A 13,595-nucleotide genomic window follows, 5' to 3' on the forward strand; every position below is an offset into this window, starting at 1 on the left:
AGTAGTATTTATTGTTACACCATGCTTTTTATTGCTCTTAGCTTGACTGTTCTCTCCCTTGTACGTCGCTTTGGACAAAAGCGTCTGCTAAATGACTAAATGTAAATGTAAATGTCAATATAGTCTCGCCTATTGTGAATAGCAATGATAGTTTTTTCAACATTGAGCCTCCTAATTAGACCTAGGCTACTACTTAGCGTCTATCTTAGGCTACTTTTATTTCGAAATAGTTGGTTGATGCGCCTCCTTACAATGTTACATTGTTTATTGTTTGAGGAAAATAGCGTGCAGAGAGAAATAAGCATACGATGTCTTTGTCAAAAGGGCTGAAGAGGAAAGTTGACAACGGAGCTTATAAAGATAAATGGAGACAACTTTGCCTTTATCTTACCCGGTTTCACTAATGGAAAGCCCATGTGTCTCATCTGCAACGAAGTTGTCGCGGTTTTGCAAAGGGTACAATGTCAATGATCTAGCTATGTCTTTTCAATTTAGAGAGTGATGAGGCTGGTTCACTCAATAGCTCGCTATCGACTAACTCCTCAGACTTATATTACCTCAGACAAGGTAGCTAGCTAGCAGGTTAGCTGGCAAACTACTCTTACAAAACTAGAAGACGATACAAATTTTAAAAGACGTTTTTACTGACTTTCACAAACAGAAAACACAGCCGATTACCAACGTTGTCATTATTGGTACACAAAAACAGCTCTCACTGACACACTTGTGCTTGCTCATCCATAAATTAATGACAGTAGGCTAGCCCCAATACACCTTGCCTATGTAACAACAGGACTAAGTCAACTGCAAAGTAATACAATGGCATAAGATAGTACTTACCTTTACAGGAGGTCGTACGTGTTAAGTAGTCGTTGAAGTTGAAGTTTATTCAATAACAGCTTGGATACGATCGTCAAATGTGTGTGTGTGTGTGTGTGTGTGGAGGTGGCTAGCGTAAGCTTGGGTAGCTTCCGTTAGCTAAACTAACTAACCAATCCATGGCAAACAAAACGATAAAAAAAAACTTCAATCACAGTGTGACTGTTATTTGCCGCTACACAAACGTGGACCTTACTTGACCACAACGGTGCTTCGGGTATTATTACTACGGTTTACCAATATAGTTGACCGTCAGCATTAACGCGATCAGGTCCTTTTTATATTAGGCATTTTACATTTAGGCATATATTCAACAGCTATGCCCTTGAACTCCGCGAGCAGAGGTTAACGAATGAGGAGTCGATACGTCAAACCGCGACAGACAAAATGGCGTCTATGACGTACCCTTAAAAAACCAAATCCCCATTTCCAGTTAAGCCCATGTGTGTGTCTGCATGTGCGGGGAACTGAAAGAATGAAAATGAAAGTGAGGGAGACTTTGAGAGCGTATGTGTGGCAGTGAAAAAGAGAGTGTCTTCCCTTAACGAGAGGTGAACAGTTTATAGCATTGAGTGTAATGGAAATGTCTTTTCTAATCTTGCCATTTTCGTCAGGAAAAATTGAAACCAGACGCGTTATAAGAACGTGCCATTAGAAAGTACAGCCAAGTCATCATTGATCGATGTCTGCACCCAACATGGACATATATTTAGCACCAACAACAATATGACAATATAAACTACCATGTATCAAATTTTACTGGACAAAATCTCATGTACAAATAAATGAAATTTTGAAAACTTAAATGCTTCCTGTTTAAAGCTTTTTTTCACACAGATTTATTGACAAGCATATCGTTTTTGGTATTTTTGTAACGCTAATGTAATTCTTTTTGAGTAAGAAAAACGTGCATACTATTTTCACACTAAAACACTTGTGTTCTGTGCAATGTAACTAATTAAAATTAATTAAATACATTTACTTTAAGAATGTACACATCAATCAAAATGCCAGGAACCCACAAACATGTTCTGGGTGCCATTCCCCACTGTTTAATTCAAATACAATGGAATCCTATGAGGCAAGCATCTGCATCAGTAGAAAATCTACAGAAACTGTAGAAACAGTCATTTTCTACAGTTGCTTTTATTTGTGTTAACAGACACAGGTCAATCTCTGTGGGGATCCTTTCCATGTTGTCAGACACTTATAATAATATTATGAGCCTGTCAGTGGCGATTGTAGGCCTATACCGGTTTTGCGGTTGCAAGTTATAGCATTCAAACTCAATACAGGACCAATTCTGATCCTTTTTGTCTGGTGGTAAGTGTGCAGGATTGGAAGGAAACACATTGCAGTACATTTCCTGATATGAACAGCAAGATTAGAGAGAAACATTGTGCTCAGGGGGCAGGGATGGATTACCGAACCATGAGCTCAGGGGGCCCCTAAACCCGAGCCTCTGTGTGAAGTCGCTGTCATGTATCTCTTATTTGTGGTTGAAAGAGGTGAATTTTGTTAATTTGCTGTTGGCTTTAATTGAGTATACCTGCGCTGTATTAGAAAATGTGTATGTGCGCTCAGGGGCGTAAAAGATTGAAGATTGTGCAGGCAGAGCGGTTGCATTGGAGACCGTGGGCAAAGCGGGACTACTGTCGATACGTCTTTCGGAAGTAACTGTTTGACAGTGTCGCTTTGTAAACACGCCTGTGATCAAAGATTCATTATAATACATTTTAAAGAGTACCTTATGCTATTTATCCCTTTTGAAATGGCAAACTTATCTCTCTGATGGTTTTCATTAGTTTGGGAGAGGGAAATAGTCAATAGCAATCTATGACACAATTATATACTTATCCTATGGAAACTATTAAAAAAACTCTTCAATTATAATTTTCTTATTTTCTTTGGTATTTTTGTCATATACAGATATGCGATGATGATTGCTGGGTAATATATATATCTTGTAGTCCAATGTAAAGTCTCTATTTGATCATGTGACGAGACAATACAATATAGCTAGTTTAGGCGCAAAATCTGAACGTCAAGACCGACAGGCTGACTGAGCACAGCCAGAGGCACAGCACACCTGCAGGCCGAACGACGCCTTTCAAACATATAAGCATGATTTGCTTTTTCAATGGACAGGATAGACAGCCCATTCAGCCTCTCCTGCCCCATGCTGCCCCTCAGGTAGGTCTTAATGAGTTTCAAATGGGAAAAGGATCACTCGGCTGTTGCCCTGTCACATGTAATGTCAGAAACAATAGCAGGGCAGTGCACACCTCACCGAAGGTGGATGTTACTGAGTGATAATCCACAATCAGCATCTTGACAAACTGGGAGACTGAGGACTGCTGAGCAATCTGCTCTAAAACAGGCCCTGAATGATAGGATAGGAGTGCAGGAAACATATTGCTATGTCCCTGTTGTAGTGGTCAGACAGACGTTTAGCCTTGTCATATAGCTCATCATTGCCTGCGAGTTTATACTACAGAATGCAGTATTAAGTGCTACAGAAGTATTAAATGACACATTCATTTATTTTTTGTTATGAGATTTTCATTGTAAGTTTTTATCTGTCTGAAGTAAACTCTGATGAACTAATGTTCTTCTCTGTGTGGCTTTGTTTTGCAAGTGTGACAATGTACTAGTTCCTCTAGCTAACCACTAGATGTACTTCCATTATGAAAGCTAGATATTTTGCGTGCAGTTTTGGCAAACTCAGACATTCTGCCTCTCATGTGCCTGTTTGCAATCTTTAGTTCTGCTTTTGTCAGACCTCTGAACCATTCCAGATTATTCACTCTGTGATTCTCATAAACATAAACACATAAACATGATCAGACTGTTTCATCAGATCTTTATTTTTCCACTCAACGATGAAATTATAGATTACTTTTCACCATAAAGTACATTTATAACACATCAGTTTTGTACTTCACATGCACTTTAAGGTACCATGACAAGGGCTTGTCTAGCAAGGTAATGATCCTAAATATTCAACTACACCTTGATCATAGTGGCTAAATGAGAAGACATATGGCAAGTAACATTGAAATATTATGTGGGAAGACCCATAGGGAACTGTTCACACGTCATCCATAAAATATCAGGAAAATGAGGGAGATAAATAATGAAAAACTAACCAAAAAGACGGGAAAGGTTTAATTGAAGTGAGTCACCAGCAGCTGCTTTGATTTTACATGTTTAGAATGCTTTGTCAGTTACACTGATTATTGATCTAAATCTCTAGCCTGGATACCAGACCGAACTTAGCCCTGCCCACAACATTTGAAGTCGGGAAGTTCAGTCTGGCATCGCTCCATTGGGGAGAAACTATCTCCGATCAGAAATAGCCGGACCAATCAAATTGTCAAGGCGGGCTTTATACGATGATGGACAGATGTTCAACAGTAACGTAATCAACCACGTCACCAACACACGGGTTGAATTCGTTTTCAACAAACATGGCTGCCGCTGGAGAGCTGAAATGTATAGATTCGAGTCCATTTAGACATTGACAGTGCATTCACTTTGAAAGAGGAACAGAGAAACGCGATCAAGGCATTTGTCAATCGAAAAGATGTTTTTGCCTTCCTTCCTACGGGATCCGGTAAAAGTTTAATTTATCAGCTGGCCCTGGTCACATACTACGTTGTTCTGATTGGTTGTAGGTAACCAATTGAGCGAAGAGGCATTTTTTCTCCTGGTTCGGTTGAAACACGCCCCATAATCACAGCCCCCATAAAAACTGGAGACTTGTCCCCGGCGCCGGGCATCCAGCAACTTCCTGACTGAAGGCAGGGGCCCCGTCGATGATACGGGGGGAGGGGGGCCACAGCCGGTGGAGAAAGGGGGCTGTGACGGACAGGCTTGATCTTTGAGACATGGAAGGTTGGATGTATCCGGCGAAGGGACGAAGGTAGTCTCAGCCGGACTGCAGAAGGACTGAGGACCCGTTCGACCAGGTAAGGTCTCGCTTCCGGCAGTCTACCTTCAGCGGCAGGTCTTTGGTGGAGTGCCAGACTCTCTGCCTCCTCCGGTAGTGAGGTGCCTTGACTCTTCGTCGATCGGCCCCCCGCTTGACCTGGGAACCTGAGTGCTGCAACGCGGCCCGGGCTCGTCTCCAAGTGGACTTACAGCGCCGGATGAAGGCCTGGACAGAGGGAACAGAGGGGAAGAAAACTCCTGGGAAGAAAACAGAGGAGGTTAGTAACCCAAAGAGCATTGAAATGGGGATAACCCAGTGGCAGCAACAGGTAACGAGTTATGGGCATACTCAGCCCATGCCAAATGTCGACACCAAGAGGTTGGATTCTGGGAGGACAGACACCTCAGGACCCGCTCCAAATCTTGGTTAGCCCGCTCTGTCTGGCCATTGGTTTGCGGGTGGAAACCAGATGAGAGGCTAGTGGTGGCTCCAAGGCACCTGCAAAACTCTCTCCAGAAGACTGAGACAAACTGAGGGCCCCGATCTGACACAACATCACATGGAAGGCCATGAATCTTGAAAACGTGATTCATTACCAGAACAGCAGTCTCTTTGGCCGAGGGGAGCTTGGGCAGAGGGATAAAAATGCACTGACTTGGAGAATCTGTCAACTATGGTAAGCACAGTTGTGTTACCATCAGAAGGGGGAAGCCCACTCACAAAATCCAGGGCGATGTGGGACCATGGTGGAACCGGGAGAGGTTGAAGGAGACCCACAGGTGGTTGGTTGGAGGTCTTATTAAATGCGCAGGTAGAGCAGGCCGCAATGAAGGAACTGACATCATCCACCATCTTGGGCCACCAGAAGCATTGGCGGAGGCAGGCCATCGTCCTCCTGATCACAGCATGACTAGCCAAACTGGAAGAGTGACCCCACTGCAGGACTTCAGAGCGAACCGACCTCGGAACAAACACAGTTAGCAGGACAATTCTCCGGACTGGACTCCTTCTGCAGTGCCCTCTCAGCCCCTACCAGACACCTAGTGGGCAGAATGGTTTCAGCCGCACGAGACACCTCTTGAGCACAGAACTGCCGAGAGAGAGCATCTGGCTTTCCTTTTTTGGAACCTGGGCGAAAAGACAAAGGTAAGTTCAAACGGTTGAAAAACAAGGACCACCTGGCTTGATGGGCATTTAGCCGTTTTGCAGACTTCATGTACTCCAAGTTCCTGTGGTCTGTCCAGATGAGGAATGGGAGTTCTGCACCCTCCAGCCAGTGACGCCACTCCTGTAGAGCCATCTTCACAGCAAGGAGTTCTCGGTCTCCGACGTCATAATTCCGTTCAGACGGAGACAGTCTATAGGAGTAGAAGGCACAGGGGTGTAACCAACTCTGCATCACTGGCGAAGAAAGCCCAGCGGCGCCTCTACTTCCTCCGCAAGCTCAAGCGAGTGAAAGCTCCCATACCCATCCTGAACGCATTCTACCGGGGCACCATTGAAAGCATCCTGTCCAGGTGCATCACTGTGTGGGGCAGTAGCTGTACTGAACACAGCAGGAAAGCACTGCAACGCATAGTGAACACAGCTGGTAAGATCATTGGTGCCCCACTCCCACTCCCTTCCCTGCAAGACATATACACCACCCGCCTCACCAGGAAAGCTACCTCGATTGCGAGTGACACCAGCCACCCCGCACACAGTCTGTTCAGCCTCCTACCCTCTGGAAGAAGGTATAGGAGCCTCCGTTGCCGCACCACCAGACTCAGAAATACCCCCCCCCCTAAAAATCACTCAGGATTTTGCAACAAAACTGTCCCTTGCACTTTTATCACTTTACCACTTACTGTTATACTTGCACTGCCAATGTAACAAATACATCTCACAGGATGTCTTTTTGCTGCCTTTTTTTGCACTACCATAACCTCACTTTAAAGTAAACTTATGCTGCTGTACATGTATGTTTATAACTATATCTATATGTATATCTATATGTCTTGTCTTATCTGTTGTTGTGCGTGTGCACTTTATATGTTTCACCGTGGGAGAGTGGGAAACGTTTTTTCGATTCCTTTGTATGTCTTAACATGCAAAGTAATTGACAATAAAGCTACTTTGACTTTGACTTTGACTTTGACTTTACCATCCCTAGCAGACCTTTGAGACAGGACCGCTCCAATTCCACTATCAGAGGCATCCACCTCAACAATGAATTGGCGGGATGGGTCAGGCATGGTCAGAATAGGAGCAGAGGTAAAATGTGACTTCAGCTCCTGAAAGGCCTTCTTCGCTGACTCACCCCAGAGGAACCTAACCAATGAAGAGGTCAGAAAGGTCATAGGAGCTGCTACTACACTGTAGTTGCGAATAAACCTCCTATAAAAATTGGCAAACCCCAAAAACCTCTGCAGGTCCTTGTGTGATTGTGGGGTGGGCCATTCCACTACAGCCTGAACCTTTTCTGGATCCATGTCCAATCCACCCTTGTTGATGACGAAACCCAGGAAGGAAGTAGAGTGTTGGTGGAAGGCACACTTCTCGGCCTTAACAAAGAGCTGATTCTCGAGCAGTCTTTTGAGAACTGACCGGACATGTTGGATGTGTTCTGGGAGTGATCTGGAAAAAATGAAAATATCATCCAAATAAACTAACACGAACCTGTTTACCATATCACGCAACACATCGTTGACAAGACGGGCGGGGCGGTTGTTAAGCCAAATGGAAGGACTAAATATTCATAGTGGCCTGTGGGTGTGTTGAAGGCCGTCTTCCACTCATCCCCCTCTTTGATGCGTACCAAGTGATAGGCATTACGCAGGTCCAGTTTGGTGAAGACGGTGGCCCCCTGTAGTAACTCAAATGCCTCATTCATAAGAGGAAGTGGGTACCTGTTCTTTACTGATGTCATTTAACCCATGGTAGTCAATGCAGGGTCTAAGGGAGCCATCCTTCTTACTGACAAAAAAGAAGCCAGCCCCTGCCGGGCAAGAGGAGGGGCGGATGATACCTGCAGCCAGGGAATCCCCAATGTACTTCTCCATAGCCAGTCGTTCAGGCGGAGATAAGGAGTGAAGCCGACCTCGAGGTGGGCATGTTCCAGGGAGCAAGTTGATAGAGCAGTCATAGGGTTGGTGAGGTGGCAGAGAGGTGGCTCTGGATTTGCTGAACACCGGTTTCAGGTCAAGATACTCCTCTGGAACCGAGGTCAGATCTGGAAAATCCTCAAGCGCCTCAGAAACAACACAGGGAATTAAAAGCAGACTTCAGGCAGTGAGACAGGCAGAATGGGCTCCAGCACAAAATTGTGTTCTTGGCCCAATTGATGTGGGGGTTATGTTTCGTCAGCCACCTATGGCCAAGAACTAAGGGGTTCAAAGGAGAGTCGATGATATAGAAAACTACTTCCTCAAAGTGATTACACTAGACTCACCGGTTCGGTGCAGAGTGTGACCTTGGCAAAGCAGCTTCCACTGAGGGCAGAGACGGCGAGAGGGCACGGAAGCTTGGTGACAGGAACTCTCCACAGGGTTGCCAAAGCTGTGTCGATGAAACTCTCCTCTGCACCGGAGTCGATGAGTGCTGAAGAGACTTGCCGATGACGACTCCAAAAAACGATTGCGGGTAAGGTGGTCTGAAGTGGTGGGGAGGTCTTTGCAGGAAGCGCGCTCGCCAGGGCTCCCCTCATTTCTGACGAGCATTCTCTTTTACTGGACAGGCCTCAGCGAAATGTCCCATTTGGCCACAGTAAAGGCATGCCTTGACCTGCAAACGTCGTCTCCTCTCCGCTGGGGTAAGGTGAGTATGATCTACCTGCATTGGCTCGGATGTGTATTGCAGGGTTGGAGAATATTTCAAATAGTTTTACTGTCCAAATGCCTTATGCTCGTGGTGTAATAGTAATAGCAATCCCAATTTTCAAGAATACCTTTAAAAAAATGCTTTGTTAGATCCAAATGCATCTCAAAATTCTCTGTGAGATTATTTGTGTATTGACCCATTCACAGCAACCCCCATGCACTGATCTTCAGTGAACTTTGAAAAACTATATGAAATTGCACAGTCTTATAATGCTAATTTTGTAGTATTTGGACTCTGTCTCGTCTGATTCTGTGTGTGACATGTCCTGTGTTTTTGTTGTGGTAGCCATGTGCTCCGCCCCTTGTCCTGTCTTTGTTCTGTTTCCCGCCTGTTCTGCTCCTCACTGGTTCCCAATGATTACCCTGCCTATTTAAGCCTGTCTTGCCTCATGTTCCCTGTCAGATTGTTGCTACTGTTGTGCTACCCTGTTCCGTGAGTTGTCTGTGTTTGGAAACGTAACTTTGCCTGCTTAAGTCCTCTTGAAAGAATACTTTTTGAACTGTTAGCTTTGACAAGCTTTTTGTGTTTTTCGGCGTGGAAGCCTACAGTGGTCGTGTGCCCTGTTTTTGTGTTTGCCTTTTTGATCCTCTGAGTTTTTTTGTGGAATAAATCCTGCTTCAATCGATCTGCACTTGGGTCCTCGTTTGAATTCCTGACAAATTTAGCGTGCTTATTAAATTAATTTAGCTAAAAGTGTATTTTAGTGTACTTACATGAAGAGTACTTTATTGTAAGTTCTTTAGTTCCGTTCAAATGTATGTACTTAATGTAAAATGCTTGTAGAAATGGAGTGAGGAGAGTCTGGATGTTGGGCTTGCTCTCTCCAAACCAAAGGGAAGGAACACAGATGTTCTTCCGGTCTGCAGGCTGTAGCTCAGTGACCTGGCGCTGAATAGGCCATAATTGGCATTTTTAAAACAGGTTCAGAGCAGTCTGATGTCCTCCTCACCAATTTCACCGCTGTCTTTGAGCTTCCTATACTCTCCTCCACATTGTATTCCACAGATGAAACCTGAAGTTGATGTATGTTTTGATATTTGGGATGTATGTCTATATATTGGGATTTTCCAGAATCTCTTATCCCGGTCGGGTTATGCCTCAGGATGTAGGACATCAGAGGGAGCAGACTTTGACCTTTGGTGATCGTTGCTCCAGGGTACAAAAGGTCATCTCCCATAATTTCCTATCCTAAGGGAGATTTAGATCAATAATCAGTGTAACTGACAAAGCATTCTAAACATGTAAAATCAAAGCAGCTGCTGGTGACTCACTTCAATTAAACCTTTCCCGTCTTTTTGGTTAGTTTTTAATTATTTATCTCCCTCATTTTCCTGATATTTTATGGATGACGTGTGAACAGTTCCCTATGGGTCTTCCCACATAATATTTCAATGTTACTTGCCATATGTCTTCTCATTTAGCCACTATGATCAAGGTGTAGTTGAATATTTAGGATCATTACCTTGCTAGACAAGCCCTTGTCATGGTACCTTAAAGTGCATGTGAAGTACAAAACTGATGTGTTATAAATGTACTTTGTGGTGGAAATTAATCTATAATTTCATCGTTGAGTGGAAAAATAAAGATCTGATGAAACAGTCTGATCATGTTTATGTGTTTATGTTTATGAAAATCACAGAATGAATAATCTGGAATGGTTCAGAGGTCTGACAAAAGCAGAACTAAAGATTGCAAACAGGCACATGAGAGGCAGAATGTCTGAGTTTGCCAAAACTGCACGCAAAAGATCTAGCTTTCATAATGGAAGTACATCTAGTGGTTAGCTAGAGGAACTGGTACATTGTCACACTTGCAAAACAAAACCAAACAGAGAAGAACATTAGTTCATCAGAGTTTACTTCAGACAGATAAAAACTTACAATGAAAATCTCATAACAAAAAATAAATGAATGTGTCATTTCATACTTCTGTAGCACTTAATACTGCATTCTGTAGTATAAACTCGCAGGCAATGATGAGCTATATGACAAGGCTAAATGTCTGTCTGACCACTACAACAGGGACATAGCAATATGTTTCCTGCACTCCTATCCTATCATTCAGGGCCTGTTTTAGAGCAGAGATTGCTCAGCAGTCCTCAGTCTCCCAGTTTGTCAAGATGCTGATTGTGGATTATCACTCCGTAACATCCACCTTCGGTGAGGTGTGCACTGCCCTGCTATTGTTTCTGACATTACATGTGACAGGGCAACAGCCGAGTGATCCTTTTCCAATTTGAAACTCATTAAGACCTACCTGAGGGGCAGCATGGGACAGGAGAGACTGAATGGGCTGTCTATCCTGTCCATTGAAAAAGTAAATCATGCTTATATGTTTGAAAGGCGTCGTTCGGCCTGCAGGTGTGCTGTGCCTCTGGCTGTGCTCAGTCAGCCTGTCGGTCTTGACGTTCAGATTTTGCGCCTAAACTAGCTATATTGTATTGTCTCGTCACATGATGAAAAAGAGACTTTATATTGGACTACAAGACATATATATATTACCCAGCAATCATCATCGCATATCTGTATATGACAAAAATACCAAAGAAAATAATAATTGAAGAGTTTTTTTAATAGTTCCCATAGGATAAGTATATAATTATGTCATAGATTGCTATTGACTATTTCTGTTACGACTGGTGGGTGTTGTGCAGGACTCAATCGCACGACTCAGCACAGGGGTAGATTCAAAGGGAGAAACGTTTTACTAGCAGGGTTCGGTACACAGGTAGGCAGTCCAGAAGTAGGCAAACAAATCCAAACAGGGAATAGGCAGGAGAATCGTTGTAGGGCAGGCAGAGGTCAGAAGCACGAGTAATCACTTTAACAAGGTGAAAAGCGCTAAACGCTTGAAACACGAGGAACAGTGGAAAAACAAGGAACATACCATGAAACAACAATTTACGACGACACAACGAGGAACAAGAAAACAAGGACTATATATACACACAGGCAACAGATAACGAGGGACAGGTGAGAACAATCAAGGCGGGGCAGAAAAAGACACAGGTGGACTAAACAAGGGGAATTAACAGGACACAGGTGAAACCAATGATACACACAACCCGGGAGATTGGGAACAGGTGAGGGGTGGAGACACGGACAACAACAAGAGGGCACATGGCATAGACAAACAAACATAGGGAAAGCACATGGCGGGAACAAGGAAGCACGAGGACTAGACATGGGAACAAACATGTGACCACACAAGGGAGACAAACACAGAAATTAGACACGGACAGAACACAGACCTTACAATTTCCCTCTCCCAAAATAATGAAAACCATGAGAGAGGTAGGTTTGCCATTTCAAAGGGGATAAATAGCATAAGGTACTCTTTAAAATGTATTATAATGAATCTTTGATCACAGGCGTGTTTACAAAGCGACACTGTCAAACAGTCACTTCCGAAAGACGCATCGACAGTGGTCCCGCTTTGCCCACGGGCTCCAGTGCAACCGCTCTGCCTGCACAATCTTCAGTCTTTTACGCCCCTGAGCGCACATACACATTTTCTAATACAGCGCAGGTATACTCAATTAAAGGTAACAGCAAATTAACAAAATACACCTCTTTCAACCACAAATAAGAGATACATGACAGCGACTTCACACAGAGGCTCGGGTTTAGGGGCCCCCTGAGCTCATGGGCCCCTGGGCCTGGGCCCGGTAGGCCAGTTCGGTAATCCATCCCTGTATCTTCACACCTGTTTGCCTTGAGAAGTTTCTTGAGAAGCTTTTAGAATTTTACACAACATAATATATGATCCCTTGGATAGTAATAAGGCTATCTCTGTTCCCTGTAATCTCTCGACCAATGTCAGCAGTCAAATAAGCATGGTTAGTGTCTGTATTAAATTGATGAATTAATGTGCAGGAAAAACAGCAGCCTGAAGCTACAGATGTAGAGCAGGGTGATGATGAATCAGCATCAGGGGTTCAGGTTTAGATGAACATGGATTAACTCATCAGTATGAAAGTCTGACTTTTGGAAGGCAGACCAGGCGGGAAGCAGTAACTTAGCTATTGACATGATTAACTGACGTTAAAGTCAGCACTAAAGACACGACACAGGCACATTCCAAGAAACCCCCGGTGAGGAGGGGGTCTCAGGGGGTCCACACGCACACAGGGGTACCCAGTGAAGAGGTACAGGGGTACCCAGCGAAGAGGGAATAGTTAATGCTGATTGGTTTTGGCAAACAACCAAACAGAACAGACCGCATGAAGATATGGGCCTTAAAAAGGCATGCAAGACGTTCACACAATGAGATGATCCATGGGCATCCCCTTATTGTAGCTTATCGATTACAATAAAACTTCAGATTCCTAAATCCAGTCTCCGGTCTTCTGATTGAAAAAAAGGTGTAGGGAGACGCTGTCTCGCCGCAACAATTGTATTAAATTGCAGTTTTTTGAGGGATGTTAAGACAATGTTATCAATGAATGTAATCATTCACACTGGCTATTTTAAGAATGAATGTTAAACTTGTAGGTAGTATAAAGGTGCTATAAATTGGGATGCCCAAATTTATACATCATATAATTCATTAATACATTATTTAATTGCTCAGAAATCCAGTACAGATGCCCAGTACAGCTCCATAAAACCTGAACCAATTACCTACATATTAAAAATGAATTTCAGAACAAACAAATGCATTGCCTGTACTTCTCATTAGGTAATTTTGTTCATTAAGGCATCATTTTGAAATGCATTCACGAAACTCAGAAATCAGGTTAAGTTTTCTTTGCTCTTTAGGGAACAGTCAGTGTGAGCGACAGTGACCCTCAAGGAAGTCAGTGTAGCAGTGTCCTGGACATGGGGAGTGAACCTTACCAGCCTGATCCGAAATTCATCGAAGTACAGCAACTCCAGCACAAGAAGTTACGGTTTCAAGCAAAGTGGTATAGTCAGTCAGAAAA

The sequence above is a fragment of the Clupea harengus genome, unplaced genomic scaffold (assembly GCF_900700415.2).
Source record: "Clupea harengus unplaced genomic scaffold, Ch_v2.0.2, whole genome shotgun sequence".
Lineage (NCBI taxonomy): Eukaryota > Metazoa > Chordata > Actinopteri > Clupeiformes > Clupeidae > Clupea > Clupea harengus.